This window comes from Nilaparvata lugens, chromosome 10, assembly GCF_014356525.2.
Source record: "Nilaparvata lugens isolate BPH chromosome 10, ASM1435652v1, whole genome shotgun sequence".
Lineage (NCBI taxonomy): Eukaryota > Metazoa > Arthropoda > Insecta > Hemiptera > Delphacidae > Nilaparvata > Nilaparvata lugens.
In genome coordinates, this window is record NC_052513.1 from 36,582,728 (window position 1) to 36,602,423 (window position 19,696).

Here is a 19,696-nt window from a genome sequence, read left to right on the forward strand (position 1 = left end):
GAAGAAGAAGAAGAAGAAGAAGAAGAAGAAGAAGAAGAAGAAGAAGAAGAAGAAGAAGAAGAAGAAGAAGAAGAAGAAGAAGAAGAAGAAGAAGAAGAAGAAGAAGAAGAAGAAGAAGAAGAAGAAGAAGAAGAAGAAGAAGAAGAAGAAGAAGAAGAAGAAGAAGAAGAAGAAGAAGAAGAAGAAGAAGAAGAAGAAGAAGAAGAAGAAGAAGAAGAAGAAGAAGAAGAAGAAGAAGAAGAAGAAGAAGAAGAAGAAGAAGAAGAAGAAGAAGAAGAAGAAGAAGAAGAAGAAGAAGAAGAAGAAGAAGAAGAAGAAGAAGAAGAAGAAGAAGAAGAAGAAGAAGAAGAAGAAGAAGAAGAAGAAGAAGAAGAAGAAGAAGAAGAAGAAGAAGAAGAAGAAGAAGAAGAAGAAGAAGAAGAAGAAGAAGAAGAAGAAGAAGAAGAAGAAGAAGAAGAAGAAGAAGAAGAAGAAGAAGAAGAAGAAGAAGAAGAAGAAGAAGAAGAAGAAGAAGAAGAAGAAGAAGAAGAAGAAGAAGAAGAAGAAGAAGAAGAAGAAGAAGAAGAAGAAGAAGAAGAAGAAGAAGAAGAAGAAGAAGAAGAAGAAGAAGAAGAAGAAGAAGAAGAAGAAGAAGAAGAAGAAGAAGAAGAAGAAGAAGAAGAAGAAGAAGAAGAAGAAGAAGAAGAAGAAGAAGAAGAAGAAGAAGAAGAAGAAGAAAGCTCCAGTAAGTCGTACGTGTTTGCTCAAAGCTAGCAAGTGTGACAAACATCAACAATATTGTCTCAGAGACCTTCTGAGATTGTTTCTATTGACCCCGTTTACTTGGGAACAATGAGTGGCGTACTCGTTGTGGAAGATCGATGATACGAGATTGCAATGCGGGATGTCTGCTGCCTTTCTCGTACACTGAACAGCCTTTGACTGCCATAACTGCTTGTCATGATGGTGCAACCCGGTGACTTGTGCGTTATTGTAATAGCTGCCAACTCTCAGAACTCGGAGGTTGGGCCAGGTTAGGATTGTTTACTCTTTCAATACCGTACGATCAAACTCAATGGTTGAGTAGATTGATTCGAAGAGCGATTCAGATTCATAAAATAGAGGTTGGAGTATAGATTAGATTGATAAAAAATGTTAACTTTATTGTGTGGTGCTGATTGTTCACAACCACAGCATGTACAATCAATGGAATTAAAACACTTATTGACATGGGCTACTTTTAAATTAATAAAACAAAATAAAATCTTATAGCACCCTTTATTTAAAAAAAAAACTTTATAGGTGACAAAGTCCAAGATAAGGTTAGAATTTCACGTGTACAATTTTTATAAAAGTCTAGTCCAAAATAAACATGAAAACTATAAATTTTGAATTTAGATGGCTTCAATTAATAAATTGATTAGAAATATTCCACTCAATTACCACTTGTAACGAATAATATTGAGTTATTCAAGAAAATTTGGAACCATTGAAGAAACACAAACTTGTAACCACTAAAGCTCGGCTGATTTTGACATAATTAATTTTCTGATATTTGAAAATGGGGAATCTATTGATGTCAATCTATTTTAACTATTTTTTTTTAATCTTACTTTGAGACTTTTGGGAGTTGACAGTTTTTTTGAAGATTGATTTGAAACAGATAGGTAGTGGAATAGGCAGCTACGCCATGAAGGGAAATATGTTGTACTACAGTAATTTATGATTCATGTTATTAAGTCAGCATCTGATTAACATTGGTCTGCTATCCTGACTTGAAACTCTTCAGTTAGTAAGTGAGAAAGCTTTCATTTACTTTTGAAGTGATGACTAATCTGAATTCAAGTGGAAATCTGTGCCTACCGGTAGGCCTATTTAAGTCTCTTCTGACAGATCACAATGTATGGTTCAACTTACAATTTTCGATCAGAAACATGGACTATAGCATTCACATTAAATCAAAGAATTTGATCAGTTTTATATTGAACTGTAAAAGTGTAAAACTGTCAAAGGCGTGAGGCCCATAGACGGCTTATTCTCAGACGAGATGGGACCTTCCCGTAAGGGACCCACCACCAACTAAGTGTTAACGTAATTTTCTCACTTTATAACGAAATATCGGGGCACCGAGCTTCGCTCGTTATTTTATTTATTGATAAACAGAACACAATTCTCTAAAATGATCGTGTACATATTTCACAGCTATATGTCATCTTATGAATTTCGGGGATGCAATATTTTGAGTTTCCACATACTCACTCGCTCACTCACTTTTTTACTATCCACAGCTGTTTCAGCCAAGGATGAATTATCCTTTTAATGTCGTTCAGCGAGTTTTCCTAAGGATGAGACCTAGAGCAACCGAATTTTTAAATCATAAACCTACTATGTTCCAAATTTCGTGAGAATCGTTAAAGCCGTTTTCCAGATCAGTTAAACATAAATAACCAGATATAAAAATAACCAGATATGAAAATATCCAGATATAAAAATAACCAGATATCTAAATACAGAAATAGCTCGCTTAATAGAATAGGATTCACTTACTATATTGAACTGATAACTCTATAATCATCCATCGTACGATATATACAGCTTCAACAATCGTCACAATATCACTTTATGGTACCGAATAAAGGAATCTAATAATATACATCTATCTGTCAGTCAACTCTATATCATCAATCTGTCATTCAATTAACCATCGCACAAAATACCATTAACCATCGTACAATAATACAGCTTAAAAAATCGTGAAAATATTACAATTTCGAATACAGACAACAAATTATAGCCCACATCTATTCAATTATATTATGCATGCAATTTCTTTTATCCTACACTTTCAATTATGTGAAGTTATATTTCATTACGGAGGAACTTGTGTGAAGACAGAGAATTTAATCGTATCTAGCCTACCTGCAAAGCCATTATCCTCAACCAATTTCAATAAACTGGACAACTAATTCAATAAAAAAGGGCGTAGGAGAAATTCACACCCAACACACTCTTACCTAAACGAGCTGCAAATTATTATAAAACAGGATTTTTCATAAGCACACAATAATGTCCACACTGCACTATGCTAATATGTAATAGATCAGGCTACATTAGCGGTGGCTATAAATTTTCATGACGCGAGACCTTAAATAGCCCTGTCCTCGAATTGCAAAGATCAGAAAGACCAGTTTAAGAGGCTCTTCAATGGTCGCTGATTTGAATACAACTAGCGCAATAAGTCTTCAATTATTCTCGTAAATAATTCATGACGTGCTACATAATTCACTGTAGGAGCTTCTTGCATTGTAAAGCTTCTTGCTGAGATACCACACAACCTACCCAAAGATCTTGATTGGTCTGTATAGGACGTGTCCATTAAAGTTCCTCCATACAGTATAAAGGCCTTAGCCTTAACTCTTCAACAAGTCTATAACAAGAGACGTTGTTTTCTGTACTTTGCAAGTGAGTAAAGCCAGTTGCACCGATTGTCAGTAGGCCAGCAACATTCGTATTCAGGGCCTCTGCACTTGGAAATTGAGCCATTATTCTATTTGAAGACTCAACAAAGGATTTAGACAGCTGAAGTGGAATGAAAGTTGATAATATCGGTTTTCTGGTTCACTTGTTTGGATGTCTACCATGAAAACTTGCTCATTTTTACCGTTTGCCAGACTGAGTTTTGTGGGACAGTTGTTATTCTTCTGTGAGTTTCTCACCATGTTGGTTTAGAAATCTTTTGCAAATCAATTTGTTAGTTTATCCATAGGAACTTATCACTTTGACAAGCAACTGAATTTATTTATTCAGATGTTATACACCAATATTTATCGGTATAGATCTAGAAAGCGATCGATATAGATAGCAACTGAATTTATTTATTCAAATGTTATCCACCAATATTTATTGATATGGATCTTGATTTTTATATAAGTAAGCTAAATTATTATTTTCTTGAAGCACGATTTCAAAAAAGTGAACAGCTATTTGATATCAAGAATAGCTTGAAAATACTAAATTTTAATACTGAATGCTCAAGAGTTGATAAAGATAATTTGATTTGAATAATGTGTTTGATTATTAATAAAATAATATTGAAACTTGTACCCTTTACTATTTAAAATATTACATTATTTTCAATATTTTTATCAAATTAATATTATTTTATTCACATTATTAAATATTTTTTTGTTTGATTATTTTATATTTCGACAATTTAAGGTGTTTAGACAATTTTTATATTATTTTCCTGTGCATCTATATTTTGTTTATCAAGTACTTGGATTATTGATGAAATTCAACATCCATAGATTATCATTCATCAACAGAATTGTATCATTTGTACTGCTGTTATTAGATTAAAAATGTAGACTATTTCTTATTTTTAATACTCATGGCTGGAGCTCAAGGCTTCTTTTTCCAGTCACGCCAAAAACTATTTTAATTTAATGATTATTTTATTTGTAAAAATATTTCTTGTATTTGGCAATACATTCATTATTCATATTCATTTAAAAATGAATGATTGCCTAGTAAGGTTGAAGAAATAACCCATGAAATGAGAATAAGAGAGCTTCCATTTTCAAAATCTGAATCGAGGACTTGATTGATAAAGATAGAGTGGACTCAGTAGAGTTTTGAGATTGAGATAACAAGGAAAGAAGACACACATGGAAAAAACGAGAACAGACATTATTAAGAACTCATTTTTAACAATCTAAATCAGTTCAAGAATGGACTATTGAAATTGAAACTCCATTTCATATCATTCAGGTTTCAATTTCCGATTTTAGTTTGCATAGATCTAAGTATTTGTTGTTAGTAATCTTCAGTTGTATTCAAGGCTTATATAAAAAAAGGTCTATGTTTTGCATACTGATTTTGGTCACCATCAATAATTATTTCAACGCCAGTAATTTGTCATCAGTGCAATGTTTGGGTGCCTCCAATATTATTAATTTTCAAATCTCACCTCTCCCTCCTTATTCACTTCGAAGAAGCCTCTAAACCAACTCCCACATCTCTTTGTTCCAAGTCCCAACAGCTCTAAGAATTTAAAATATATAGTGTATAATATGTAGACATTTGAGACTCATGAGCTTTATATGTGTTGTGTATCTGACATACGCTAGATAAATATAAATAAATTAATAAATAAATACATAATTTTATTTTCATCATAATTTCATTGACATTCATTTCAAGTTTTGGAAATTATATGACCACTTTGACAAGTTGTGTGGTCATTGTTGATAATGCATTTAATTGTAATTACTAAATAATTGTAATTATAAATTATATTCATCGCTATAGGTCTTTACTCATATAGGAAAGTTGAATTATTACATTCTCAATAAAAAGTGAACAGCTATTTGATCTCATTAATAACCCAAGAATCCTAAACTGGAACACTGAATACTCAATAACTTTGAAAAACTCTCACTTGTTCGATTTGATTGAAGATAATTTTATTTCAATAATTGAGTGACTTATTCGAAAATGAATGATTTGCCTTGAGAGGTGGAAGAAGTAGTCCATGGAATAAGGAAATTTCCATTTTCAAAGAATCATAGACATCAGCAGAAATCCAAATCCAAATCCAAATCGAGGACTCTATTAATAAAGCTAGAGTGGACTCAGTGGAGTTTTGAAAAGGAGATTAGGGGAAAAAATTTTTGACTCAGGGAACCTTGGAAATGTATAGAAAACATGAAATTGGAGTACCTTAAATTTTTTGGAAAGCAATATTTTCCTTATCCATGAAAGTAGGTAGGGCAATAAAAGTGGTAAGGAGAAGAGACATAGGAACTCATTTCTAACATTAATTTATATTGAATAATATTGGTATGGACTACTGAGACTTAATTTCATCTAGGCATCAATTCCGGGGGTAATTGATAAACTCTCAATTGATAAACTCGGGGGTAAACTCTATCTTAGTTATATTATTGTTTTGTTCTTAGTTCGCATTGATCTCAGTAGTTGAAATAGTGAACTTTATAGTTGTATTTAAGGCTTATATGAAAACGGAACTGATAGATCTATGATTTTCATACTGATTTCAATCTCCTATCAATGATTTGTTTACCGCCAATAATTATTTCAACGCCAGTAATTTGTCATCAGTGCAAGGATTGGGTGACTCCAATATTATGTATTTCCAAATCTCACCTCTCCTTCCTTATTCACTTCGAAGAAGCCTCTAAATCAACTCCTACATCAATTTTCATGGTTCTAAGTCCCAACAGCTCCAAGTCCAATTCCACTCTCGATCTCCACCGATCAATCAAACCAATCGGCATCCACAATCAATCAATCAAAGAATCAAACCAACCGGCATCCACACAATCAATCAATCAAACCAACCGCAAACCAGCTTCCTGCAACTTCATCTCAATAAATCCATGCATCAATGTAACTTACTGTGTGGAACGTGTAACAATGTCAGTATATCTTGCCGGTTACGTTGCACTTTGTACAGCAGCTTGGTTGCGAAATAACTTTCACCGATCATTCATATATCGATTCAATACAATCGATATAAGTCTTAAGCTCAACTCACACTTATGCGACTCAGGTCGAGAAGAGACTCGACTCTAGTCGAGAGCATGAATGTGTTTCCAAATGGTGACATTCAGACCAGTCGATTCTAGCAGAGACAAGAAATATTTCTGCTTATATTAATATATCTTATGCTTATCCTTTATCTATGATTCTAGTCTCCACGACGTCACCTTTTGGAAACATATGCTCTCGACTAGAGTCAAGTCTCTTCTCGACCTGAGTCGCGTAAGTATGATGTACCTGTGTATTGAGGGAGAGAATAGGCAAAGGATAGAGGTACGATATATATATATATAGAGGATAGAGGTATAGAGGTAAAGAGGTATAGAGATATAGAGGATAGAGGTAAGGTAGAGGTATTGAGGTAAGGTTTATAGAGATAGATGATAGAGATATACCGTAGAGGTACGATATACAGAGGTAAACGATAAATAGAGGATGGAGGTATAGAGGTGAGATATATAGAGGTAAATTATATATATATATATATATATATATATATAATATATATATATATATATATATATATATATATATATATATATATAGAGGATAGAGGTATAGAGGTATAGAGATATAGAGGATAGAGGTAGATATGTAGAGAGAATAGATATAATATCGAAAGAGCTGTAATGTCTTCTGAGATTCTGAGTATTGATGTGGAGAAATAGATAAATCATGAACGTTGAATGAGAAGAAATTACACTTTTCAATGAATGCTAACTATATAGTGAGAAGTTGTCAGTTTTGATTGGATGGGAAGTTATAGAGTTGTTTATGAGGAATACTGACAGTGAATTTGATCATAAATGCTATAGTGAGGTCCATGTTATAATGGCAGTATTTGATTAAGATTGGTGTTGCTATCCTTGTCTATCATTTGACAAAGCAGATTGCGCTTTCCTCTTCTAGTTCCGCAATGTTGCCAGATTGTTTTTCAACAATGTAGAGATACTATAATTAATCAAAAAATCATAAATGCTATAGTGACGTCCACGTTATAACGGCAGTATTTGATTAACACTGGTATTGCTATCCTCGTCTATCATTCGTCAAAGCAGATAGCACTATCATTTTATATAACCGAAAAGTTGCCAGATCGTACTCCAACAATGCAGAAATATAATTTTTCTACAGAGTATTTAATCTCAATCTCAAAAATGTATTTTGAAATCTGTAATCATGTCAATTTGAATTATGAAACCATTGAAAAATATTTTTTCTCGGCAAATAAAATACAATTGATTATATCAAACAATATCACATCAGATATACCGGTATCAGCTATCCTCTATAGAAGGCAGTGACAAGTCAGAGAATCAGCTACGTTGCTCTCCAATCTCCACAGCCATTACAACGTGGACCTCACTATAGTGATTGTATCTGGCAGTGGATATCGTTTGACGAGATCCGATCGTGATCATAACCTTGTTGGGAAAGAATATCGCGAGGATGCCAGCCAGCTGAGTTTATCCAGTAAACAAACAAGGTTCCACATTATATAAACCAAGTAAATAGACTTCCACATGGTCGCGCGTCTCTGACCAAATATATATAATATATATATACTATATAAGTCAACTTCACTCTTAGAACGAGTGCTGTTCATAATATATTACGGAATTCTTCTTCATCTTCTTCTTCTTCTTCTTCTTCTTCTCTTCTTCTTCTTCTTCTTCTTCTTCTTCTTCTTCTTCTTCTTCTCCTCCTCCTCCTCCTCCTCCTCCTCCTCCTCCTCCTCCTCCTCCTCCTCCTCCTCCTCCTCCTCCTCCTCCTCCTCCTCCTCCTCCTCCTCCTCCTCCTCCTCCTCCTCCTCCTCCTCCTCCTCCTCCTTCTTCTTCTTCTCCTTCTTCTTCTTCTTCTACTTCTTCTTCTTCTGCTTCTGCTTCTGTAAGTCAACTTCACTATTGGATCGAGTGCTGAACAAAAAATGAATATATTCGTCAACTTCACTCTTCGGTCGAATGCTGCTAACGTGAAACGAAAAGGTCACCGACGCGCGTCAATTTGGTTAGCATTGAAAAGTTGACGCCCACACCACAACATTGCAAAGCAGTCGCTGCAGCGTTTTCCGCATGTCTGCGCGGCTAACCAAGCCATAAGGTGTATGAGAGACCACCGTGTCTGCAGAGAAATCTATAGCGCTCACACAAGGTTTTTCAAGATATTTTGCGTGAAAGTGACGGATGTTATGATAAGAATGTGAGAATGTATCAAGATGATGAAGAAGAAGAAGAAGAGGAAGATGATGGAGGAGAACATAAAGATGGAGAAGAAGAAGTAGAGGAAGAAGAAAACCAAGAAGAAGAGAATCAAGAAAAAGAACAAGAAGAAACAAGTAGTAGGAGGAGAATAAGAATAAAAAAAGAGAGTGAGGAGGCTTAACTACAATGCCGACCAATAAGGATCGAGAATGTGCATGTACTGAATGGATCTCGCTTGTGATTGGTCAAAGCTGTTTGACACAATAGTTGGTAGGTGGCAGCACTTACAATGTGACGATAAACACAAAACAAGAGAAACTTTTGCTGGAATAATAATAATATGGTAATAATAGTAATAATAATAATAATAATAATAATAATAATAATAATAAGAAGAAGAAGAAGAAGAAGAAGAAGAAGAAGAAGAAGAAGAAGAAGAAGAAGAAGAAACCAGCTTGTGGAGGAGGAGAAAAGAAGACAGGAGAAAACTCGAGAATGAGATCAGTGCTTGAGCACAAACCTTGTTTAGAGTTAACAACACATCAATGGGAAATAAATATAGATTCAAGGTCCCAATTCCTAGATCTGTTGTAAATACCGGTGTATTTATTTATTTATTTATTTGTTGATATAATTACAAATCATATGAATATGATCGGGATAGAACAACAGGCATAGCCCAAAACTATTCTGTTCCCAAATTTTGATAAATAATGAAATGTCCGAAAAAATAGGTTATGTTCTTACTGAGGAAATTTAAAGTTCAAGTTCTTCTTTTTATTATTCTTCATAATATCTCGATTTGGCTGATGTTGATGTGCAACTGTGCAAGGAAGCATCCCTTATTTATAAGTCATGTGAAACTGTAGAGGGCTCTCCAAGTATAACGCATCAGTAGAGCAAGATAGTGTGCTACCTACAGTGTGATTCAGCGTTACGTAACTTTTAGAGGGTTGGTTCTATAGTCATAGATTCAACTTAGTCTACTTCAACTTAGTCTACTTCAACTTAGTCGACTTCAACTTAGTCTACTTCAACTTAGTCTATCGTCATATAATTATGGTGATTATAGGAGGCGTACTATTGATTTCCCGGTGGAGATTCTACCATATAATAGAATATTAATAAGATGTGAGTGGAATAACTTTATCCTCAAACATGTAATAGCACAGAGGAATAATACAGATTCAACAAATCAATGAAGAAGTAAGTCTTCTGCTGAACCTGTTCCTTTTTCCATCTTCTGCTGATTTATTGTAAAAATGCAAAGTCCGACCAAAATAATGGTAATACTGTTGATCTCCAACAATATTGAATGAAGCAGATGGAAATAAATTGGAAGTTGCATTTGTTCAAATGCTAATTAATGAATAATTATTATTAAACGAAATCCCAATTAAATGCTGCAAATCACCCCGAAGACTTCTGCTACTGCAAATATTGACAACAGGGTAAACAGCAAGATGGAAATTCGATGAGCGCTACTATACAAAAATTATTCGACAGCCCGGGAAGTAGCGCTCATCGAATTTCCATCTAGCTGTTTACCCTGTTGTCAATATTTGCAGTAGCAGAAGTCTTCGAGCTGATTTGCAGCATTTAATTGGGATTTCGTTTAATAATAATTATTAATTGAATGAAGATTATGACAATGTTTTAGAATTACAATTTTGTTTGTTTAGACTTGATTCGATATGAAACTGATAATCTAAAATGTGAATGAGGATTTGGAAAAATATGGACTAGTTATTAAATTTGAAATTGAGAACTGAACAAAGAATTCGAAAGCTCTGTTATCAGCATCAAAACTTGAGTAAGGTCGAATATTTTGAAGTGGAACTCCTATTAATACGTTTTTTTTTGCTTGTAAATACTGAAGATATTATTTATCTTAAGTGAAAACGAAATAAATTGATGGAAATAAGGTGAAGGTCGATTGAACTTTAGCCAAAACATTCTTCTCCCAATTCTGAATTGATCACCCATTTTGTCATGTTATCCCATTCATGTAGACTATATTTAATGTATTATCGAGAATTGTCCTAGAAGCTCCAAACACAGAATTCGGAAAGATGGTCCTCATTTATTGTAAACAATATCTTACAATCCATCTCTGCTTTCAGTCTCACAACAGTTCATTTGAATTCAGAATAATGAAACGTCAAGTTTTATTATATGGGGAGATAAGTATAATTATGTCAAACCATTATATTTGTTCAAAAAATAAAAATTAAATTACAGAACCAGGTTTCATATATGATAAGACCTGTCCAATTCTATAGCTGAACTGAATAATCTGATAAAAATTATAAGCAGGTTATTCTTTCAAACTTCAAGTTGTTTCAGGATATGAGAGATACCCTGATGGGAATAGGATTTTTCATCATGCAATGGAGAAAGGTCTCATCACATCTATCCTATTGAATGTGGGGAGTTATCAAAATTCAAAATTAAATTTGTTGATATTAGAAAATATTGATTTATTCTCATCAATAGGAGTCGCATTCAACTAAAAATTATGTTATCGAAGCTCTAAGGAATATTGATTATCAGAAAAAATCATTCCATAAAGCAGAATTTAATCAGTATAATTGTACAAAATGTTTATTATTTTTGCTTGATTTTGATCATTTACTAGAGCGTTGTGTATTATATGCTGATTGAATCAACAACTTCAGAATCAATTTTATGATTTCAGTTGGAAATCAACAGTAATCATTCAAGTGCTTTCACTTATCTTGTAATCCAGTCAACTCCACAGTTGTCCTTTGTAGAAATAATAAATCAACGTATTCATAATGTTATCTGAACAGATTTTTCAACCAGGACTGGAACAATGTTTCTCTAGGCTGTGCCACAATTTCTGCAACCTTTTGCTGACATTTCTGTCAGTTTTGCTTCAATCGATACAAGTATACAACTACCGAAAAAGGCAATACGTGTCAATAATGCTAATTGATCACATCGATTCGAACTCATCAGAATGTATCGAGCGTCCTTATCAGAATGTATCGTGTATCAGAACGACCGGCTTCTGATAATCGTTGCAAAACTGCAGTCAATTCTCGTGAAATTGAAACTTGCACTGATCGAATTCAGTTCAAGGATATCCTGATGCACGCAACTGTTTCATATTGTCACCGATTCAGCATTGCTAATCGGTCTCATTCTTCAATCTTTGCCGACTGAAAAATGTATTCTGCAATTAGAGTCGACATCTTTCAAATACCGCGTGCTACATTGTAATCGGTGGAAGGAATTCTTGTTCTACCTGGACTTGACCAAATGCGGTTGAATAGGAATTGATGCTAATAAGATGTGCAATTTATATTGATCGATTTGATTGCATCGAACTGGAAAATATCAAATATCGTATGAAATGTTGAATGTATTTGTATTTATGATGTGAAATCTCGATAAAAAATTTTATTTGATTTTGGGTCAAACCATAGTGAAGTGACGAAGAAAGAGTGTATCAGAGAAGGTAACTGAGAGGGTAGAAAATAATGCAATTATTCAAATGTTCCAGGACATATTGGAGCAGCAAAGGTAAGGCAGAAATATTAGAAATAAGCAGAGACATTGAGATACATTCATTATTTCAACAAGTAAATATAGAAAAGTAATAAAGTAGATTGCAAGAGATACCTTCTATGTACGATTTTCACATACCGGTGGTCCTGTATTGGTTTCTTCCTTTATGAAGTCTATTGTTATTCTTCATAAATCATGATGGATTCTAATTAACTTGATTTGAAGACATTGAAATACTAAATAAATTAACATGGTTTTTGAAAATGTTGACTTCATGTTATCTTTGATTTCGACTAGGATATAATGTTCTGGAGTAGGATATTGACTGATTAGCTTTATTGACTAGAAAATGCAAGGAATCCACAGAGAAAAAATTTGCAATTTATTTTTGCTTTCTTATCTGAGAATGATGCTCAAATGAGCCCTGGACTTGTGCGTGAGCAATGTAGAGGATGATAACAGATTTATGTTCCAGTTGGTAACACCGCTCATAACTGATAATACAATAGCAGAGCTATATTACAGTAGCGGAGATAATAATTAGCGGAGCTGCATCAAGCGTCCACCATTCCAATGGAAGTTCCAAACGCTTGTATTGCAAATTATTAAAATATGAAGATGTTGTTTTCCTGAGCTTTCAAAACCCAAAATTTGATAAATTAAACCTTACAAGGTGTTTTTCAATCAATAATAATAATAGCTTTATTGACATTCGTATAGAACAAAAGCCTCTGTACTTGAGGTATTTGAGTTGGCAACAGTTTATATTAAGTTCCTTTCACAATTTTGATACTATTTTGCACCACATTTCAATCATTACAAACGAATAATTTGCGTAAATATAAAAGTTTTACAGTTGTAGTTTGTAATGAAAATTTAAAATTTAAATTATATTTAAACTAATAATTCCTAATTTGAAGTGGATGGGAAAATATATCCATTAGTATTTTTACAAGTAAAACAGAGCTGTCATTGAACAGAGAGTAATAAAACATCCAGGAACGATAAGGAAGTATGCTTTCTCTGTCACTCCAATGTTAAAAGTACACACGTCTAGAAAAATAGTGGTTCAACAATCGAAAGAGTAAATAGACTTTGGAAAAGTAATATTCGAAGAGATCAAGTAGTGATCCTAAAAGGACAGTCGTATCTTATCGGTCAGTAGCACCTTACTTGGAAATGTTTGAATTCAGTAGTAGGACCTAGCTTAGTTCAGTTTGGTTTACATGCTATAGATATAGAAAGAGCTAAACCAAGGATGAACATCACTGTATTTTTAGGAGGGCGTTCTTGATAAGGGAAGAATAATATTTATTTATTGTTTATTGTATTATTTATAGTTAATCTTCGTATAACTGATATTATCGATAGCCAGAGAACGATAAGGAAGTATGCTTTCTCTGTCACTCCAATGTTGAAAGTACACACATCTTGGAAAATAGTGGCTCAACAATCGAAAGAGTAAATAGATTTTGGAAAAGTAATATTCGAAGAGATTAAGTAGTGATCAAGTAGTGTGTTATTATAACATATTATCGATCCTATTTGATAATATGTTGTTTATTATCAAAGTTGTTTCAAGTATAAGGGAATAAAATGTGAGTTGGTAGGATACTGTTAAGTAGCATTAACACGAGTAGCTTAAAAACTACTTGAAAACTACGTGCCGTATATTATGTAACACTACTCTTCCTTTAATAACGTGTCATGGAAACTGAAAATGGAATAAATTATAATCAATAAAATTGCATTGAATGGGGTTGCAGTTGCACTTTATCACTTTACTCTACAGCTCCTTTTATTCAGTACTCACTTGAAATTGGCCAACTGGGGTCAACAATTTAATTGAGAAGCAAATTTCCCTCTGAACGACTGGTGAACTCTGACAAACGCTCTTAATGTATTAAAGGGAATTCAATTTAAGTTTAAGTGATCTCATTAATTTAATGTAATGTCGTTTCGCATTGTGATTTTATTATATTAGAGATTTGAGTGAAGTATTTTTGTTTTTAATTAGTTTTTAAATATCAAAATTTAACATTTTTAGTTTAGTCATTAGTTTTGAAGTGGAAAGTGAAATCTTAACCTCATTCTTTTTTGAAACTTTTATTTGTAAAAATTTGGAGGGAGACAGTTTTGGGCTATGTCTGTTTTTTTTCCTAATCATATTATATATTATAATTATGATTTGTGATTGTCAATGAAATGAATAAATAAATATTATACACATCGTGAAAAGTTCATTAGGCCGAATGATGGTGAAAAATCGACTCTCCGCATGAAGCGATCTTGAAATACGTACAGTATTCATTCATTAGAATGAATTATGATTGATATCTCAGTTATTCATGTAATTCAAAATCGATCAAATTGATTAATGCTCTCTCACACAAAAAATCCCTTCTCTTTCTCAAAAATCCCTCCCTTCCTTTTCACAAAAAATCCCTTACAGTGGGTCGTAGAAATATCTGTATTATCAACATTGAAGTATGTATAGCATTTTGTGATAGTAGGAATGTTGAGAAAGAGATTATGACCAAAATAGATCCATTATTATTTCTTTGAAAGAAACAGCATAAGTAAAATTGGAAATCAATCCTGGCAAATTTCAAGGCTGTACTATAGTTTCAGGAATCTACGAGAAAATCCAGATGGAGATAATTATTTAGGAAAGCTACTATGACCAAAATATTACATTGATTATTTCGTTGAAAGAGACAGTCAAACATTATGAGCGAAATTTTCAATTCATTCTCACAATCACATGGTTGTGACTAGTCTAAGTCAGATGAATGTTAGTAAAGATATAGGTGAGGGTAATTATTCAGGAAAGATACTATGACAAAATTTTCTCATAAATATTTTTTTGAAGAGAACGGTCAAACAGTATGAGCAAAATTGTCATTTATACCTGGCAATCATAAATTTGTACTAACTCCTAAAGGATATTGTGAGAAAAAGTATAGATGTAAGTAATTGTTTACCTAGAAAAGATACTATGACCAAAATATTCAAGTTTATTTCGTTGAAAGAGACAGTCAAACAGTATGAGAAAAAATTGGGTTTCCTATCAGTCTTCCCAATATTTTGAATATTAGGACTACTATCATTATAGCTTGGCACAATAATAGTATACACCAAACAGACAACATGTAGCAGGATCAAACCACAAAATCACTAAACACAATCAGTAATCACAAGAGGCAAACATCCACAGGTGGGCGCACAGGGGAGTTGTTCTCTTACCTGAGAGGGTGGACACTCTGAGATTGTCTCAGGGTAGAATTTGGACGTGAATCCTGAGCAGAAGGGTGCAGCTGGTGACGCGAGAACAAAACCGCGCGAAGTACCGGAAAACGAAACTGAAACAAAACCGCAGAAATCCGCGCAAGTACCGGAAAACGAAACGAAACTGAACGAAACAGAACGACGCGTACGGGGGTGTTACGTTGAACAGAATGCACTGACACTACTTGATGTTTACTCGAGTAGAACGTGGATAAGATTGAAGTCAATAACTAGAATTGAGGTCCAGACTGCTGATCGGAGACAGAGAGCTGAAGAGAAGAGAGAGAAGGAACTCCCACCAGCTGACCCCCACCTATTGTTGGTGCGACACCTCCCAAGCACTTGTCCCCCCTTGGAGGACAGGGGTCCCCCCTTGCAGAGTCCAGGGTGTCAGCGGCGTCCAAACTCGAGTGGGTGTAACGTAACAACATGCAAATGCATAGGCCAACCTGTTAGGCTCAACTACTTGCTTTCTCACGGACTCCTCACCGTGAAGCATTTCTGGATGTCTTTTGCATTTCAAACTTGGCCGAGTATGTGTCATACAAGAAATGAATAATAGATTGCTCTTTTCAGCTTCATGTATATCTGAGTCCAAAACGAATACGGACACTTTGGCATTCATTATTTCTAATTGACGTTTGCATCAAGTGTATAAGTGAACTTGCAGATAAATGCAGAAGGATGGATTGTGCTCTGCAATCTCCTATGCAGATAAATTCACTTGAATTCTTATAACTTTTTATCCGTTCTTGCTTTTATGATGCCCAGATTTGATCTTGATTTACGAGTAGGTTCTGTGACTGTTAGGCTATTCTGCAACTTTTACTGATTCTGCGTTTCACTCTCCTTATCCAGATTTTTGTTCTTTATTATTTTCTATTTATCTATTTATTAATTTGTGCAAAATCACTATGATGCCCACATTATAGTAAGTGATTAATTAATTTATCCGTTCTTGCTTTTGTGATGCCCAGATTTGAAGGCTGTTCTGCAACTTTTACTGATTCTGCGTTTCACTCTCCTTATCCAGGTTTTTGTTCTTTATTATTTTCTATTTATCTATCTATTAATTTGTGCAAAATCACTATGATGCCCACATTATAGTAAGTGATATTGCTTAGATAACAAATTGAAAGATGATGCGATGAATGCCAGTATTCCACATAAAATTTGAAATGAGCTCATTACCAATTGTAAACTTTAAACTCTTTGATGTAACTTCCGACTTCGATTAACTGGTATTTTCATCTTATGCAAGTATCTTATGGTGTTACACCAAGTCGAAAATTACACCACATGAAGAAAATATGCAGTTTATCGCTGAAGTTCAGATTTTAACAACAACAATGCAAGATAAATCGAGTTTTCAATCCAAACAATCTAGATATTCAAATTATGATCTAGATCTTCAAAAATGTATTGCATAATAGTTAATGATCTGTTGAATTGAAGAATGAGATGCATTTTATTGGTAAGCAATAATAAGTCTATACTGTATATCAGAGCAAGGAATATGGTTAAATGCTGTTTCACAACAGAGTTCCATGAGGATATTGGTCTTCAATAAAATTTCAACACACGAATGAGAAATTAACTAGAGAATTAATTAATTGATTATTAAATAAATAATTAATTCTCTAATAAATAAAAGCTGAGAATAGAATCTTCATTGGAAGGTTTCTGTGCTCTTTCCCCTTTGTATCATGAAGATATTGATTTTCAATAGAAATGTTAAGGTATCATAGTTTTATCATAGGAATTTTAAAATTGATTTCTCATTAGAAGGTTTCATTGAATTCTGTCAGTGAAGTGTTTAATAGCTGACATTGATCCTTTCGTTGAGGCCCCTTCCTTTGGCCCTTCCTTTGGCTTCCTAAGGCCCTTTCCTTTGATTAAGGCCCGGTTGCACAAAAGCCTGTTAAATTTTAATCAAGATAGAATGCCACTAGAGCCAATCCCAGAGGGCTTTTCCAAAAAGTAGATTTCTCTCTTTGATTCTTGTGGCAGTTGAGCACGATTAAAATTCAACAGTCTTCTGTGTAACCGGGCCCCAATCTTTTACAGCTTGTCCACAAAGCCTTCTACTGTACTACCAGATGTAACATGGGAAAATACACTTGCAGAATATATCTTCTAAATAAAAATAAATCAGTACGTTTCCAATAAATCAACTGATGTCAAGAACTGAAACAATAGAAAAATAACTGGATTCACAGTAAAGTTTTACTGATTTCCTAAAAACCGTAACAGACAATAAAATATCTGAGAGCCTAATTAGCCATTAAGATGCAAGTCACGCATTATTAACAATATACAAGACTTTGATTGCTGCATTGGAGTTCCATAACCTTCAAGAATTACTGTTACTGATTAAATAAGATTTGAAGATAATCCCAATATGGCGAACTTCAATTACAAGTATTACAACATGATGTTCTATTCAGTAGCTATTAGACTGCAATGATGCACTCACTACTATTGAAGTGCTGGTTATCTAATTAGGGTCATGAGATATAATACGCTTCGCAACTGAATAGGAGATCTTTAATAACTTGATGATGACAAGGGACAACTCATTCGTGATTTATGTTTTACTAACGAATGTTTGCTTGCAATTAGCAGCTTGTACACAGGAAAGTTCCAAAAATCTAGAATTGGTTGGAAATAGTTATTTGTGCAACTAGTTCGCAAAGTGACAGTTTGCTGCACCGAAAGAAACGTTTACGCACGAGCCGTAGGCGAGGGCGAAATGGTTTCTTGAGTGCAGCAGAGGAACTTTGCGCACGTATTTCACATTAAATTTTTTCTACAGTTACCATTGAATATGAGAAGTGGTTGATTATGGGTAAAATGATGGCTGATTTCCATCAAATGTTTGTCTGTATAATTTTGTTATTAATAACAACTTTAATTTATTTTAAACTTGATAATCCAATTGAAAATTAATAATCGATAATTTATTCAAATTAAAAATTGAATTAATTTGAATAATTTTGAGTAAATCTCAATTTCTAAATAAATCATCAACCAATCAATTTATGAATGAAAAAAGTATTATTTGAAATAATGAATAATTAATAATATTCAAAATGTATAACTTAATGATTTCTCATTTTTATTTATTTGAAAATCAGAAAAAATATAGATAGAACAAATTCGCATTCAAAATACACGCCAACAATGTCAACAGCTGATTGGGATGACTGCAAGAAAATACGCAAAATATTAAGAGTACGCAAAGTAATACTTTGCGCACTAGGGCGGAGAAGTGATTCTTTGCGTTCTGTAATCAGTGCAGGAATGGTCACTTTTCAAGGTAACTGTAGGAAAAATAGATTTCAATTTTGTAGGGAACTATAAAACTGGAGAGTTATATCATATCGCAATCAGTGGAGGAAGCATGTCAACATAATGCCAACAGAAAGGATTCCCTTGAAAATCCTAAACCACCACCCCATAGGAAAAAGAGGTATAGGTAGACCTCGGAAAAGATGGCGATAAAATATAAAATATGGATAACTTATTTCATGATTATTTTAATTTTAGAATACTGTACTGACTATAAACCTAATATGATATAAAGTTGAAATTATTCAGAGAATGTGTCATGTACAATCCCTCAACAAGAACAGTGTTTATGCTTGGAAATTTTTCAATTTTGAAAGAAAACGATCTTCCAAGAATGAATTCCATTTCAATTTCATAAACATCGACTTGGGTAGTATTTATTGATTATTCTCATCAAAACTGTAAGAAGAAAACTTCAAAATCGGAAATATCCATAGTAGAACAATTATCAATTCATTGACATAGTGTCGGTTGCCCAATAGCCTCTTAAATTTTAACCGTGATTAAATTTCACGAGCGCCAATCAGAGAAGACATTTTTTTCGAGGAAGCCCTTCTCTGATTGATTCTCGTGGCATTTCATCATGATTAAAACTTGACAGGCCTTTATGCAACCGGGCCTCAACTTACGATAATAATGAATTTATTCAATCCCAGCAATAAAAAATTGAAAAACAATCCAACAGAATGTGATTGATGACTGGATTAATTAGAAATATCACAGAAGCTTCCTTTTATTGCTGGGCCTTAATTTATAAACTCAGACTGAAAAGAATCCAG

At 33.6% G+C, this 19,696-nt stretch overlaps 1 protein-coding gene across 1 annotated transcript in view; it reads right to left on the reverse strand.

Moving 5' to 3' along the window:
• LOC120353365 (serine-rich adhesin for platelets-like) overlaps positions 1 to 15,829 on the reverse strand; it is a 65,337-nt gene extending 49,508 nt beyond the window's left edge. Inside the window, exon 1 of the mRNA XM_039436785.1 lies at positions 15,525 to 15,829. The gene's annotated coding sequence lies outside the window, so the exon portion shown is untranslated. The remainder of the gene's footprint in view (positions 1 to 15,524) is intronic.
• Positions 15,830 to 19,696: the final 3,867 nt, after the last annotated feature.